The sequence below is a fragment of the Bactrocera neohumeralis genome, unplaced genomic scaffold (genome assembly GCF_024586455.1).
Source record: "Bactrocera neohumeralis isolate Rockhampton unplaced genomic scaffold, APGP_CSIRO_Bneo_wtdbg2-racon-allhic-juicebox.fasta_v2 cluster09, whole genome shotgun sequence".
In the NCBI taxonomy this organism is placed as follows: Eukaryota; Metazoa; Arthropoda; class Insecta; order Diptera; family Tephritidae; genus Bactrocera; species Bactrocera neohumeralis.
The window spans coordinates 19,042,156-19,056,795 of NW_026089622.1; the positions used below are offsets into that span (position 1 = coordinate 19,042,156).

Below are 14,640 nucleotides of genomic sequence, written 5' to 3' on the forward strand. Positions count from 1 at the left end.
TTGCCTCAACTGCCTGTCGCAAACTCATGCTACTCCAGAGTGTGAGTCACGGGGGCTGTGCCAAATGTGTTACCGGCCGCACTACACGCTGCTACATCGCAGCTCGTCACGCGTAGTGAACCGGCCACCCAACCATAACGGCCGCGTATCTCGACTTCCACCCACTGATCGTGTCATACACCAGCGGAGTGGAACCTCGTTGCGGCATCGACAGACTGGACCACCACCTCGTCGATCCACGGGTCTGAGCAGCGTTGTGGCAACGCTGCAACAGTTGCAGCGCCTTCTAGGCTAAACAATCGCCTAGGGGATCCTGGATGGTTAAATGAGCACCTGACCCCCCTCTTAATATAATACATCTACATCCGACACATACACACCATACTCAACACGTCATCTTTTCATCACACACACACCAACTCAACACGCCATCTTTTCATCCCACACACACCAACTCAACGCATCATCATCTACACCACACACGCGGACACCAAACACAATGGACAAAAGGGACTGACGGACGGCGCCAAGCCTCTTTCTCGATCAATCCGTGGGCATATACGCATCAACAGTAGCTCAATATACTTGTCAACGCAGTCGTCATTAAACAACCGGCTGAGTTTGCGGTTTTATTTTCACTCTTTATAGCGAGGTATTTAATGTATATTCGAGAAATATAATGTATTATAATAGCAACTTACTTGCAATGGTAGCCTTTTCTATTGAAGTTCATGTGCTCGTTTACTGTGGGATTTTGTAAGCCGATGTGGGTACCATCAACGCACCCAATAACTAAAAATTCTTTATATTTAGTAATATTACTATTTTAGTAAAGTGTATATTTACCTCCAGGAATTTTATATTGGTGCACAAACCACTCTTTACACGTAAGGGAATCCTCTGGTGTAAATCGTATAAACTGTGGGCACAACTTCGTTTCCATTTCTTTAAGCACATGGGATGTCAGCTTCGAAAAATCCCAATCAAATAGTCACTGCCTACACTGTGCTTGTATCCACCGCTAGCCAAATGTGAGAGCGTGGTTGCTGTGTAGCACTGGAGTCACTGCTCTGGCGTCAGATTGCGTTAAACATATATTGTTTAGGCCATATTCAAAAGCCTCTTTAGTTAGACGAAATCGTTTTAAAAATCTGCAAGGAAAACTTCGTTAATGAGGTTTCATGATTTATTTTTTGTATTCGGCAGTGCCAAAGGATTGCTCCGATCTCTTAGTTGCTTCCGCACAATTTTTTCATCCCCATCACTCTCACTAGAGCTCAAATAAAAAAAAAAATGCGGATCCACTAACAAATCTGTTGAATATTTTGCAACCGTTTTGACAGTCCACATCTATTGTGACCTAAAAATACCATCCAAAGCAATGTGGAATTTAAAAACTATTGTGAATTGAAAACACATTACGATCCAAGAATGATAGAGAAAGAGATTACCCAATGCGCATGTTTGTTTTCAGTCAGCTGTTCTAGCTGACGTCACGGTTGACTTATTATTCGCCCGCGCCTTTGAATGTGAATTCGAATTGTATTTTCGCGTGTAGTATTAATTGTGAAATTTTGTATTTTTTTAAATTAGTTGCGCAGTGTTCGGATGCAATAATAACAATGTTAAAAATAGTGCTACAAAATGGAGATTTTTCCTTTTCCCTTAGGTCCTAAGGCTTAGGATAAAACAGTACTAAAACAGTGGATTCATTTTTGTGAACTTCGCGCCAGAAGCCTTCGAAAGAAATCTGCAGTTTGAAATGGGTAATTATAGCATTTTGATTACAATATTTACTTTTATAATCAAACACTCTTGAAGGTTTAAGTTCACGGAGTCTAACGAAGTTGCTACCTAGCAGAGGCTAATAAACGGCAGAAAAGGATGGAGCCTCAGGTAAAAGGCGGTCTTGACGATCACCCTGACAGGAAGGAGTTCTAGTATAAGCTGCGTTCCTATATACTTGGTCACAACGAAGGTCCGATTACAGATGAAGGAAATGTTGAAATCGACAACACCCCGGATTTGGAAGGAAATTACTTTTCTCTAACCGATAATTATCAAAATATTAAACGTACATAGTATTATAAACCTAAAACTACAGAAAACATTCTTATATAACCACTGTGTCTTATCCTAATTGTAATAACAATCTTAACTAACAATTTATTCCATTATTTATACGCATGTACATATGTACATATGTTTATTATATTTTTGCAGGTAATATTTTTCAACGTGTGTCAGTTGATCTAAATTCCACTGACCCAATTGAAAAAAATGATGACTTGAAGATTCTCAACAACGACGGGCTTGAATATTTGGCAGGGTACATCAGCCACAAACTTAGTAAAGACAACCCCGAAATTTGTGCCAATTCAGAAAATTGTTCGTCTTATACTTGGGTGGATCACCTATCTGAAGGAGGACTCTCAAAACCAACAGATATGTTGATGGAGCATATGAGAGCCTTGCAAGCAGTATTTGACGGCTTATACCATGTTCAGACCGAAAATTTAAAAGATTAGATTATATTTAAGCATTTCATAACCCAACAGTGTTCTCACTGCCGTTAGAAAGATCAAAAAACAGCTGTTATTGTCGTTCAATAATTCACATCGCTTAATATTTATCAAAAGAAAAGATTGTCATATAGTATTTTGAAATAAAAATACGGCTTTTTTTAAAATTTTCCATATAATAGAAATAATGGATGCATTTTTTCATTTGTTAAGTCGATTTTCAGATGAAATTTGATTCATTGCTTTAAAAAAAAATTGTTTGTTTACATTTTTTCCCCTTTGTAGTGTCTAAATCAGCTGTGATAATGTAACAGATTTCCAGTGCTGACAAGTAGATTGCGCAAAATCAGAGTCGCACAGATAGATTTAGCGTGGATCAGTTTCAAATCATTTCAATGAAGTGATTTGGAACTGTCATTTTTGTATGGCGAAATCTTGATAAATTTTTAAGATTAGTGGGATAATCCATTCAACAGCCGAAATCGTGTAATTAAGTGTCGGTCTGAACATGGTATTAAATGGTACTGATTTGCATATATGTACAAATTACATCTAAAAGCACTTAGATTTAAGTAATTTTGTAAATTGTAACACCAAAGTAAAATAATTGTTTTTCAGAGCTAGAATGTATTTTAGGATTCGTTCCTTGACGTTGAAAATATTTTTCGTTCCTGAATTGAAAATATGTACAGCAAAAAAAGAAAATTAAATAAGACAATAAATTGATAGTTGGTCACAAAATATTAAATATTTTTATTTGCATAAATGTATATAGTTGAAACAAACACAACAAAGAGACAAAATTAAATAATACAACGAAAATACAATGAAATGAATATGTTCACTATAAAATATTCACTTATATTGATGTTAACTTTTAATGATATTCATGTTTTTGAATGCCTGCAATACAAAATTGATTGTTATTGCTAAGAAAAACAAGCAACTGAAAATCAGCTGATTGTACGTTGGTTAACCGTGACGTAGATGCGCAGAACGAACAAAATTTGAACTCGTCATTGCGCAATCTTGTTTCTATCATTCTTGATTACGATCCGTTTGCTATCGTATGTCATAATGCCAATCGCCGCTTACGATTGTGATACGTCAGTCGTCAGTTTTTTTCGTATGTTTGCCGATCCGTGCAAGGATGTAACGATTCGACCCCAGCTTGTTGCTCTCTCACAATGCAGGGTTGCCAGTCTCGATATACTGTAGTAATTATAATAACTGTCTTCAATATGTTTGAAACTTTCTTAAACTAACTCAAAATCAGAATCGAATGCTATTATTTATAAATGTTTGGTATATAAATATTCTTTTATTTTAATATTTTGACTTCAGTTTTGATATTTTACATAATGAAAAGTTATAATTAAAAAGTTAAATGTGTACAAAACTACATACATATGCTCATAGCGAACGGAGAAGCGGAATTCGCTGTCTCTGTAATCCTTTCACTTCAATGAAATTTTAATATTTTGTTTAAAGTGAAATTTTTTATGCAAAAAATAAGTAAATAGGTAAATTTTATTACTTTAAATTACATATAAGTAGTTATTACAAAGAATATAACAGAGCTATTTTATGCTTTTATTTGAAAAATAAGGTCATGGTTTGTTAGAGCTTTGAATAATTTTACATATTACAGCCCTATCCTCATGCCCTCACAAAATTCACCAACCTCACTACAGTGATGTTTCTTACTATAGTGAGGGTTACCTTATTCTGGCGAAAATTCAAAAGCTCAAATGGTCACTATTATCACAAATATCTGTGACGTGTGAAAGCAGCCATCATAATAGAAAGCATCTGTGTTTGTTTTGTTTTACTTCAATATTTGACATTTTTTAAAAAATATTTGAGTGTTATAACTAGCATGTAGGAACAGTTCTTTGTGTATGCGGCAATTGTTGAGGAGGAGGAATCGGGGGGTAGGAGGAAAATTTTAAAGGGTTTACGAGACAAAAGCGATCCTTTTACTATGCAAGACACAACATTTATAAATACATTTCGATTCCTAAAATCGCTATGTAAAGTACTTATAGGTGAATTGGTGCCGCATGATGGGCAGAAGCCGAGTATATCTTTGATCTGCGTTTCCTGGCGTGTTTGTGTTTTTACGGGCATGGCTCTTACAAAAAATGCGTTGGTAATCGTTATATGCTTTGGGATCAAGGGCAGAATCGGCGCAATTGATTGTACCCATATTGGGATTGTTTCACCCTCAAGCACAGACGCCACTACTCCTCTCTCACTTTTCATGAACCGGAAAGGATTTTATAAGTTAATGATAAGTTAATTAGAACAGCGTGTGAAATATAATATCAAACTCTGCCTAATTAAAGCAAAAATATTTAAATTTTAGAAAGCATTTTAAAATCTACTGCATCTGGTAATTGAACAAAAATTAAATAAAATATTTCATTAAGCACCAGAGTTCAATTTTATGATTTTCTACTATCGCTTTTATTGTTTGCAACAATTATTTCCATCTATTTTTATGAATGCACAAACAAATATTGGATTTATTTTTTATTTATTGGTTATCAGCGATATGCATATGTAGATGATAAGCAATGTTCGTAGTAGGTGGATTTTTATTTGCTTATTTTTATTAAAACAGCTGTTTGACAGCGAAAGCTTTTTACCTCACGTGGTGTCATTTTTAAGCTTTTTTCTTATGAGGTTTGAGCAAGAATAGACTCACAAAATATGCCTCACAAGAAATCTCTCAAATTTTTCCTCTCAACTCAGTTGAGAGGTTTTTTCAGAATAGGGCTGTTAGTGGCGTCACTACTCTCTACTGTCGTCGGTTAATTTAAGTACATTTTGAAGTTAGCGAGAGCGACAACTGACGGCCTACAGTCGAGTAGTCATGCAGCTGTCTAAATAACTGTTTCCTTAAGAACGTGTGTATTTTAATATTTGACAGATGTTCCTTGCAATCTGTTGGGCTCTATGTGTTCAGCACTTTAGCGCTTGTATTATATTTGTGTGCTTAGCCACTCTAAATTAGTAATGCTATACCGCGCAAATTCTATTTTTACTTGATGATTCCTTTTTTTTTTGAAAATATGTGTTCCCTTTCTAAAGCGCGTATTATTATTTTAATTAATTTCCAGAGGCAACTTAGATCTTTAAAATAAAACAACCAAACTGAAAATATTACAAATCATATATTTATGTAAGCATTTTCATTAAATTTAACTGCAATATGTTTAAAGAAAATATATATTATGGTCACAAGTATCTTTTATTTTTTATATATGTAGATATATAAAACTTCCTTGCATATGTATAAAAGTCTACAATTTGAGAAAAGTTTTCCCAATTGTAACTAAAATGAATTTTTACAACTGGCATCACGACCACTAACTGTTCTATCACATGTACAGAGGTGTGAACAAAATAAGAACAACCATAAGGTATTGTGAAGTTTTGAAATGTGCTGTTTTCTTAGCAAATAAAATTGTTTTTAGTTACAAGTATAACTTATATAATTTTTTCCTAACAGTGATTAGAATTTCCCACCATACAAAGGTAAATAAAAACAAATATTAATGTGAAACTCCAAAACCTGCAAAATATTTTTACCTCTTTTTTCACACAACTGTACAATTCCGATATGAAGTAAATTTCCACTCTTTGCCGTGCGATTCTGTACTGTGATACAGTCTCAAGTCCCTAAATTTGAGCTATTTATTCAGAGATGTGTTTACACTTGGATGAAAATAAATATGTTGGTAACAAATATTAAATTTTGTATCACATAGTCAAAAAACATAATTATCAATAAAAATAAAAATATATGTTGACTTTGTTTCATAATATTTACGAAATTTATGTAAACTTGATTTATTTTTAACCTTTTCGTGTTTGAGTTGCTTACAAAATATAGAAAACGACAATCGATTAATATCTATGATGATCTCTATTCAGTATATTCAAAGTGGCAGCAAGAGTTCTTTTTAGTTTGTGACTTGCTAACTATCAGGTCTAAAATTTGCGTCAATATTTTGAGACTAACGCTAGAGACTGTCTAGTGAATAGTAACTGGACACAAATTGAGACCTTACCTCAAAATGCGTCAAGTATGGACTAGAGATTGGTTACAGGATCCCGCTATTAATTTGTGTACAATGTCAGTATTGCCGCAACCATTCTGCCAGGAATAATGGGATGCCAAACTTATTCCAGTGTGAGAGCGAGTAAAAAAAAACGTTTTTTATAAAATTTTTCACTTTAGCCAGATCGGCCAAATATTGATTTATGGGCATTTAAATTAAAGCACCCAGCATTTATTACAATTAAGAATTATTTTATATTGGGCTTCAATATACTGCGAAACTATTAAAATCTTTTCTTATGTTTTTATGATATAGGCTATGTTCGTAAATGCATCATGACGATTGCATAACAAACAGAACGTTCAGAAATGCCAATATTGCAGCACTGCAATAATCAAGCGTTCAAAAAGACAACACTTCTATCAGCTGTCACTCATAATTTCTATCAAAAAATTGTTTACTGCATTTAACTACGATGTCTGACGAAAAGTAAGTGAAAAACTGTTTTATTTTAATTTTTGTATTGAAATTTCGTTAAATTATGTTAATAATAATCGTATAAATTATTATTTTTAAATTTTTAGTGAAAATCTCAGTAATGCGGAGACACAGTTATTGCTGAGAAAACGGTAGAATATGGAGGACGAGTTTAAATCGGGTAGAAGGAAAAAAAATGTATTGTGGAAGAAAGTTGTGACCGAAGTTAAAAATGAAAATGAAAACAATAAAAATTAAATTGAAGTTCATCAGAAAAAGTAATAAAAAAATTATTCAAATAAAGGAAGGTAAAGTAAATTTTTTATGATGAAAACATAGTGGTAAAATAGTTTCTTCTATCGATTCCATTGATATCATCTGAATCAACGGGTGCATCTTGAACTCCTTCGATTTCATTGTTGGTTTCCATATCGGCATGTGTTATTGCATCGTTAATATGTTCAGAATAACCTCCCTTATTTATGATAAAATTGTGTAAGATAGCACAAGCGAGTATTACATTAGATGTGGCTTTAATGCTCGAAGCTTCAATATAATATAAAATTTTAAACTGTTTCTTAAAAATCCCGAAAGTTTGTTCTATAAATACTTTGTCTTTTAAAAGACAAACATTTGTACCTACAATTTTTTTTTTTAACTTCAATACCCTTCTTTTTCTTAAATTTAAAGAAAATCTATCATTTCTTTGTTCACAAATTTCGTTAGTGTTAGATTCAGCAAAATTTCCATTTTAGTACTATACGTGTTCAAAAATGCAAACAAATGTATCTGCAAATTGTCAAAAATTGTATAAGAAGTATCAAACGTCAAACTTGCAGTGTTGCTACTGTTGCTTATGCTGCAAGTCATGATGCATTTACGAACATAGCCATATTAAAATAACTGACTTTTGAACCTTCAATACTTAATAAGGTGAATTATGTCTGTTAGCTCTTAATAAATAAATGTTTCTAATCATTGGTAATTGAAAATTAATATTACTATACATCGTATTGCAAAACGTTTCATGAAATATATTTAAATTTCACATTTTCTTTGATACTCATTGTTTTACATTTTTATTAGCGATCTTCAACGGCGGCAATAAACGCCTACGTTCACATATATTTTTGTTATAATTTCAATCTGGCCGCTCCAATCATTCCAATTGCAAAACGTCAAAACCTACCCAATCCAGTCAACTGTCAAAGTTCGGTAGGAAACATTTTCAGTGACAGGAGAGTTGGGCATCTCTTTATCTCTGATTCTGCGGTGAACATCGAGTTTCGAAGGAATGTAATTGATTTTTTTCCCAACTTTTTATGCCCTTCCTTCCGTAAACTGATACTACCCTCATCTAGCCCTCGTTCAAAAATTTGCCCAAACCTGACAATGCCGTCTCGTCTATAGGTGAGTGAAGCCTGCATGTAACAAAAAACACCACAAACGTTCCAAACTAGAAATGTTTAGTTTCCAACCGTTTATGTAATTAAAATTATTGGTTATGCTTTATTTTTTACCCTAATTGTCCTCAAAATGTCGGCAGCTAAACGAAGAAATTGTGTTTGCTTTGGGGTGGCTGAAAAAACTTGCTTACACGGTAAAATTGCATCAAAACCGACTGTTGAATAGCTCAAATACTTATTTATAAACAAAATATATTCCATGGTATTGCAAAAAGTATGAAATGGGAAAGTCAAATGCCCTGCACTATAAACTGCAAGCATACCGGAAGCGATAGTGTCGCTGAAAACTTGGGTGGCTAGTTTAACTTGGCTGCACAGCGGACAGGATTTTGGGAATCTTTGTTGTAGAAATGTACGATATCGGACCAGCTACTAGGCGCGATTTAAAACTAGCTCTATTTTTTAAGTTTTCTCAGCAATTCCTTACATTCTTTATAAGACCATCATTGAAAAAATATACTTGCTTGCCATTAACCTGAAAATAGGGACGCGCTTCAGAAACTCCTAACACTCGAGCTAATTGAGAAAATTCGACCCCTGATCACAAACGAAAAGGCAAGGTATGAGACCTATATTCTGCAATGGGTAATGGTCTGAAAAATATATTTTCCGGCAGCATCAACTTTACAGGAACAATGGACAATGAAATAAGCTAGAGGATGGATCAAAGGCTCTCCACCGATACCCTGGACCAGAAGAGTCATTGCACTGGTGCCTATTCTACAAGTTCGATTTTCATCTCCATAATGGACACATATTTTTGTTGAGTTCAAAAACTACGGCTTCTCAACTATTCAACTATTTTCTACTATGGCTTTAATCTGTGGGGGAAGCTGGCTACATAAATTCATAGTAGAATTGAACACCTCCTCCGTGTCTTTTATTTTTTTTTAAATTTGCATATTTCAGCGAAAGTTCTGATAACTGGTACTGCAAATAACTAATCTTTCAATCTTTTTCTTCTATTCTAGCCTTCAGCTTCCTATTCTCCTCAACCAGTTTCTGCTCTTTATTTGTTACAGTTGTCAGACTCAAATTTGTTAGACTCCACCTGTCTACAAAGGTTTCATCTTCAAATTATGTAATTAAACTACTATCTTGATCAGCATGATCAAAGACACTATCCCTTATTTCCATTTGAACTTTTTCTGCCAAAGAATCGAGCAAATTCAGATCTCTCGTATCGTGATACTGAATCTCGTTTTCTTCCACTAATTGTGGGTCAAAAATGTCTGCTCCCATTTCTATCGGAGAATTGGGAGCCAAAATTTGATTATCTTCAAGACTGGGTGCAGGTACATTTGGCAAATCAGCGTTGGGTACTGCAGAGGACATAAACTTTTCCTTCATCTCCATTTCTTTGGAGAAATGGCGCTCACAGGCGTACAAAAGTTAAGGTCTGTTTTGCCCCACACCATAAAGGTTCAGCCAAAACTTAAATCCAATAAACAAGATAAATAACCCATAACTTTCAAGCCATAATTGAAATATTTTATTATTTATTACTACATGTTAAAAAAAGCAACAAACGTGATTTACACCAACCAACATTTAACAGCCTAACCTAACAAGCCTAATTTATACAACTATTTTACCTCTTACTAACATATTAATATTAATTACAATTTCAAATTAATATTCAATTTCTTACCTGGCTTTTTCCTTCTCCTGATTTGGGAAGTTAAAGCCCGCTGATGTCTACTGCACCCCATTACACACTTTTTTGTTTTTGGCATATTCCCTATAAAACACGAATGCTGTAACTTTAACATTTGTGCAAATTGGACTTTTCCTGTTGACACGTGTTAGCTTAAAACCTTACTTGTTAGATGAGTTCTCTCTTCCAACACGATATTTTGCAGTAATTAAAAATAAACTTAAAAGGTAAATGTGTCAAAACCATGCATAACAAAATTACAAATTGAGCAATGGCAACATGAACCACACATCTTACTTGCGCACATACCGATTATGAGCACATGTATTTACACGACGCTGTGCGAAAGGGGTGGAGGATGCGGTATAACCCGAAGGATGTACTTGCGTTCTTACATACTTGATTGATTGATAAACGAGGAATGCACCACAAATTTAGATATATTGCGCTCTCTCCTAAATCACAAAGACTCATCTAGCCACAGCATATTGATAAAGTTCAATATTCTGCTGGGTGCTAGCAAAGTGATGCGATCCCTATTTGGAAACACTGGGACCAATTGCTTTAAACCTGCGTCCACAGACTGCTGTACAGTCAATTAGCAGGTGTTCAGGTGTTTCAGGCTCCCTGTCGCAGAACCGACAATTTGCGCAAAAAGCTAGGCCCATGTTGTGTAAATGCTTCTTCAGCTTGAAGTGGCCAGTGTAAAATGCGAACAGTAATCTGAGTTTATCCCTAGGGAGGTTGATCACATATTTAAACACATTTAAATCAGTTGAGGCTGTACCCCCATTAGCAACGGTTACGTTCTTCTAGGCTATTCAGCGGTTCTTTGCACTCCTGCACCAGTAGCGATTTGATCTCATAGGATGAGACTGCTTTAAGTGCCGCTTGACTGTCACTAAATATGGTTATACGATCGTTGCGTTGGAGGTCTATGCACCGACTTATAGCAAAGACTTCTGCCTGAAAATTGCTCGGAAAACATTCCATAGATATGGAGAGCTTGGTGCGTGGTCCTGGAACCCCTACACCGATTCGCTCTGCCTTTTTCGAGACGTCAGTGTAGCACTTGATCGTACTATCCCTAAACAGTAACTGGGAAATTGGATAATTCCATTCATTCTTGCTGCCAGGGGTAACCTTGAACTTCTTGGTGAAGTTAACACTTTTAGTAATGCTGTCCCTTGGGAGAAGGGCTAAAAGTATAGTACCACTTAACTCTTTAATTCGCTGGGACGAGATTACCTTACCTCTGCCATGTCCTTCTGCTGTCATTGACTATATAGAAGTGTGCGCTTGTACGGCCTCTATCCATCTTCGCACCTGTGCTGCTACACTACTTTTCTCCAGTGCCCTGGCTACGCTTTGCGAGACATGTTGTCAAAAGCACCTTCGATGTCTAGGAAGGCGTACAGCATTACTTTCCTTCCTTCCAGCGAACTCTCTATCTCCTAGGTTAGCTAATACAGAGCAGTATTGGTTGATCTGCTCTGTAAGCATGTTGATTTACATGATGCAGGGGTGCAATTTTCAGCGCTTTCAACTTTATTTCATAATCTATGATCTTTTCCATACTTTGGTAAGAAGGAAGTTAGACTAATTGACTTGAAGGATTTTGCCAGTAAATAGTCCTTCCTTCCTACCTTGGATATATATGAATATAACCTTCGCGGTCCCCCAAATTTCAGGAATGTACGCGCGTGCGAGGCTGTCCCTCATCACCCCAACAAGGTTTGGCAGCAGAACCTGTGACTGGAGACTTAAATTTCTCGATCGAAACCATAGCCCACTTCATCGAGTCGAGTAAAAAATTACCTTGCGATTACCCAATCTAAGCGAGATGGCTTTTGTTCGCTATGAATAAATACTGGTTTTCCCGAATTTTATCTAGGAAGTGCGCCCATAAAAGTGCCGTAGCTCTTTCTTCCCCATTGTTCGTATACGTACCGTCGCTTCCTTTGGATCGTTAATACTGTGTCAGTCTTGCCTCTGGTTAGTGCCTAGCTGCTCTTGGTGTGGAGGTAACGTTTTCACAGAATCTCTTAGGTTAGGTTGCTTTTGTATTCCTCCCAGATTTCCATACGTTTCGCCTTCTTAAAGAGCCTTCGTACCTTTTTCTTAAGATCTAAGAGTCTGCTTGACCACAAGGGACAGCTGCGCCTGTTGGTGGTCGCTTTTAGGGGGCAGCTGTGGTGATAGGCGTCTATGATGGACTGGTTTAGCGAAGACAGCCTGCACTCCAATCCTGGACCAGCAAAATTTTTAACAGTCTGCCCCTACCCCGTCTCACATTCCTACTTAATGTATCCCGGAAGGTGTCCCAGTTTGCGTTCCGAGGACTACGTCTGGGAGGGAGTTGCTTGAATTCTTCTTTCAGCACGAAAGGAAAGCTCCGCTGACACCCTCCATTGTGAGACCATTCCATTCACAGGCTCATTACTCAAAGTGATATCGAGCAGCTCTCACCTACTTATTGTGACAAAAATAGGTTCACAACCCACATTTTCTGTAGCTAAATTACTACTAATTATGTATTCTAAAAGAGACGCTCTTCTTGTGCTGCAGTCTGCACTGCTCCATTCCGTGTGATGGGCGTTAGCATCATGCCCTAAGAGCAAGGGCAGCTTATGTCGGCTGCAGTAATTAACCAGTCGATCTACAGCCTCTGGGGGAGCTGCGAATGCCTATCCTGGCAAATTAGTTGAGGCTACTCAATTAGTTGAGGCATCAACTAGGTCCTGTGTCAGGAACTCTGAAATATATAAACTATACACGTTCTAAGTCTCTCGCTTAAAATATCCCAGATTACCTTGTTGGCGTCCAGTACCGTTTTGAGGCCTCTTACCTCCCCTTTGCAGACCAATGACTCTTTGATCAGCAGTGTGCCCAGTCTATCCGATGTGAACCTGCCCGCGAGGCTGCCCCTGCGTGATGCAAGTTCACCTGGAAAACTTCCACGTTAACGGTCACTACAGGATCAGTTCAATGAAGAGCCGCGCAGCCATTTCATCGAATCCCATATCCCCTCCATGACTTCCTGTAGGAGGGCAGCTCCCCTTTCTGAGCCTAGTGTCTAAGTCTTCCAACGTCACAGCAGTCGCAGCTGCTCTGACGTGCTAGCGCTGGGGTAAGTGGCAACCTAATCCACCAGCATCTTCTCTGTCTCTCCGCTCTCGGTTGTCGCTTTAGGCTTGTAAGGTCTCAAGACCACTGGAAGGAAGCTTGCTCTCCGAACGTACTTGTAGGACTCGTCATCGATAGAAAGGTTAGACCCCATCGGGACTTCTCAACTTTGCTGAAGTCTACACGCCAGGACGAGGGGCTGAGGCCCAAGTTTTGATTTTCAATCAGCCCGAGAGCGAGCATCATGCTGTTCATGCAGCCTAACAACTTGGGAGAAATCCCCACAGTCAGTAAATGACCACTCGTACTTGCAGTACACCTGCAAAATGCCCCCTATGAAATGGACCCCATGGAAGAACGCTGGGCATCCAGATCCCCTGAATACCTCTTCCATGAGGAGATCCAGGAGCACGGTGAGCTCCTCTGACCTTAACGTCTCCGTCAGGTGGTTAACAAGCCATTTGGATGCCTTTTAGCGCAACCACATATCTGCACCGTCCCTCCTCTACCCGGGAGTGATGGTGCGAAGGGTTGGCCGTCTCCCCCGGGAAGTAGGCGAATGAGAGGACGAAGTCCGAACCTTCCTTGTCCTTCACCTGTACCGCCCCCAGATCTTGCGTTAGAAACTCTGAAATACAGAAAAAGTCTATATCGGCTCTAACGACTGCACAAGAGCGAGGTCTCTCGCAAGAGAGATCCCAGATTACCTTGCTTCTTCTGGTGTTGAGGCCTCTTACCTCTCCTCTAACCACCCAAGGCTCTTGGACGATGCCCAGGTTATCCGAAATGAACCTTTTCACGATGACAGCCGAGGCTGCCGATGCATGATGTAGGTTCACCTGAGCAACTCCTATGCCGGCGCTGGAGCTTATAATATGGGTTCGATGAGAGACAGGTCCTCGTTCCCGATCTCTTCATCAACCTGCATATCCAGCGCTTCCAGGAGCTCTTGGGTGGATGGCAGCATGCCTTCTTGCTCATTGGGGAGCTCGTTGCTCCTGCTTTCATCCGCGGCGGTGGTCACAGCCTTCCCAGCCGGGATGGGGTCGTTGGAGGATTCGTGCCGCTCTCCCGCATCCACAGCGGCAGTCGCCTCCTGCACTGCTGAGCTGGCTACGGTTGGGGCCGGCGCTACGGTCATCCCCGTCGCAGGTTCTTTGTCCGCCGTTGACGTTGCCTTGGGCCTCCATGGCCTCATTACTATCCTGCCGAAGCGGAAGTTTAGCTTGAATCCCTTCGGTCTGATGTATTTCTGGGATTCATCATCTACTGTTATGTTGAGGTTCCACCCTGAACCTACAACACTGCTCGATACGACCTTC

At 38.1% G+C, this 14,640-nt stretch overlaps 1 long non-coding RNA gene across 1 annotated transcript; it reads left to right on the top strand.

Moving 5' to 3' along the window:
- The first annotated feature begins 6,398 nt into the window (after positions 1–6,398).
- On the top strand, positions 6,399–7,332 carry LOC126764303 (uncharacterized). The gene is made up of 3 exons (XR_007667910.1): positions 6,399–6,723; positions 6,908–7,081; positions 7,177–7,332. It is a non-coding gene; the product is annotated as an uncharacterized LOC126764303 (long non-coding RNA).
- The last annotated feature ends 7,308 nt before the right edge of the window (positions 7,333–14,640 follow it).